Here is a 2,444-nt window from a genome sequence, read left to right on the forward strand (position 1 = left end):
AAGCCTTTATTGAAGCACACCGGTGGCGGCTGACCAGAACATAAAGCTGTTCCCTTGATCAGCCCCGAACAATTGCAAGGGTGCTCCTTATAAACCTGAAAACCGCAAAAGGGATATTCGGGGGTCTAGCCAATGCAAGCAAGCCAAGTTACAGAAGCAGGAGAGTGCAGTCAAGCTGCAGGAAGCCTAACCAATCACAGTTAGCCCAGTCACCCCAGTTACAATAACAGAGCCCCATTACCCTAGTTACAGAAACAATGCCCCATTAGGTAGTTCTGTGTTCTTAAAGGTTTCTATAGCAAAAGGAAAAGAACATCTTACCCCAGTCATGACCCTTCTACTTGGCATGGTTGTTTTACAGGATGAAGTCATAAAACAAAATGGAGTCACATTTGCTTCTACTATCACACTAGGAGAGCACGCTAAAGCTGAGCCACAACTCCAACCCCTATGTATGGCTTTTTTTTTTTTTTTTTTTGAGAAGTAGCAAGGATGTCATTGTATTGTGGTTAAGAGAAAATAAATAGTAAGGTAGTCAAGAGTAGGAGAGGAAGCCAAGGGAGTGTCAGTGGCTACATAAATCCTGTATAACTGTTCCTAGGCTATTGTAAGGACTCAGGCTTCCACTCTGAGTCAGTGGAGGATTTTGAACTCTGGTTGACAAATCTTGAGTGAGTTTTTATATTTGAAAAGTACTTTTGTCTGGCTAGAACCTGAAAGAACAGTTAGAAGGCTAGTATAGTAATCCAGGTGATAGATAATGGTTTTTAGATTATCATAGATTTGGAGAGGGTTAGAACTAATTAGATTTGGTACAGCTGAAAGGATTTCTTAAGAGAATGGTTATGGAGGAATGGAAGAGTTCAAGATTTTGACCTGAATAACGTGTTTCTTTTGTGGTGGTGGTACTGGGAATTGAACCCAGGGCCTTGTACATGTGAGGCAAGCACTCTACCATCTGAGCTACATCCCCAACCTTCAACCCCCAGACCTGAGTAACTTTAAGATGAAATTAGTATCGACTGAGATAGGGGAAGGCTTTGCAGTCTTGTAACAGACTGTGTATGAGATGTCAGGTAAAAAATTATATAGTACAAATACGGATGCCATGAGAGAGGTTTGAACTAGAGATAGAACTTTGGGAGTTGCTGGTGTATGTGTTTGTGGTACTAGGGATTGAACCTAGGGCCTTATACATGCTAGATTAGTGCTCTACTATTGAACTATATCCCTAGCCTGATGTAGATAATTTGTGAAGCCATAAGATTTAATTACCAAGAAAGTGAATATAGACTGGGAAAGTCCAAGGACTCCAAAACATGAGGCCAAAAGCCTGTAATGGAGATTGAGAAGAAAAGAGTGAAATGGCAGCTTGGAAATAAAGTGTTATCATCATCTAGGGAGGAGGGAGTGAGGTGTGAGAGGTGATAGCCTGGATTACACCTATTGTTTCCTGTGGTGCCCGGATCCAACACATAGCCTTGTGCATGCTAGAACTCTACCACTGAGCTATATCCCAAGGCCTATGTAAATTGTTAAGGGTGCCCCCTTCACTTACAGAAGTGTCTAGTTTGGTTAATAAAGTATGGTTTACTGTAGTAGTAGATCCAGTAAGAGCTGAGAAATGATTATTAGTTGAATGTATTAACTTTGTAATAAAGGTGGGCTTGTTGAAATTTGTGTTTCCTACTATTATATTTAACAGTCTTTAGTTGTCAGTGTGGCAGTGATATAGCCCTGGGCATGGGACATTTTCTTTTAGGGAAATGTATTGAGGATTGGACCCAGGAATGCTTTACCACTGAACATCCCTAGGCTCTGCCCCCTCCCCCTTTAATTTAATTATTATTATTTAAATTTTTGAGACAGGGTCTCACTAGGTTGCTGAGGCTGGCCTTGAATTTGGGATCCTACTATGCCCTCAGCCTCCTGAGTTGTTGGGATTACAGCCGTGTTTTACTGTATCTGGTCTAGTGAATACTTTAAACAATGTAGGAAAGAATTTGACTTATGGAGTATTTACTTTCTTCTAAAGTTTCCAGTAACATTTTAGTTGCTGAGACAGATAAAATTTATTTAACCATTCCCCCGCTTCTAATTCTAATTTAGAATTCTGGATTTTTTAAATTACAGGTGCCATGTTTCAGAACAGAGTAAGACCCCTGGTAAAGAAGAACTGAAGACATTATACAGACACCAGATATAGTCTAATTACAAAAGAAAGCATTAACCTGCCTCTGAGGTGACTAAAGGGGAATAATGGTGATTTTGCGCCGGGCTCGGCCGCCTGCTTCCGCCCCAACCAGCAATGAATCTTGACTCGCTCTCGCTGGCCTTGTCTCAAATCAGCTACCTGGTGGACAATTTAACCAAGAAAAATTACCGAGCCAGCCAGCAGGAAATACAGCATGTAAGTAACAAGTCAGAAAAAGAAATACCATTAA

At 40.9% G+C, this 2,444-nt stretch overlaps 1 long non-coding RNA gene across 1 annotated transcript in view; it reads left to right on the top strand.

Annotated features, from left to right (window-relative positions):
* The window catches only part of LOC125612956, a 14,065-nt gene extending 11,851 nt beyond the window's left edge, over positions 1–2,214 (top strand). The window contains exon 2 of the long non-coding RNA XR_007343441.1: positions 2,134–2,214. This is a non-coding gene — a long non-coding RNA (uncharacterized LOC125612956). The remainder of the gene's footprint in view (positions 1–2,133) is intronic.
* The last annotated feature ends 230 nt before the right edge of the window (positions 2,215–2,444 follow it).

Source organism: Marmota marmota, unplaced genomic scaffold (assembly GCF_001458135.2).
Source record: "Marmota marmota marmota unplaced genomic scaffold, marMar, whole genome shotgun sequence".
NCBI lineage: Eukaryota > Metazoa > Chordata > Mammalia > Rodentia > Sciuridae > Marmota > Marmota marmota.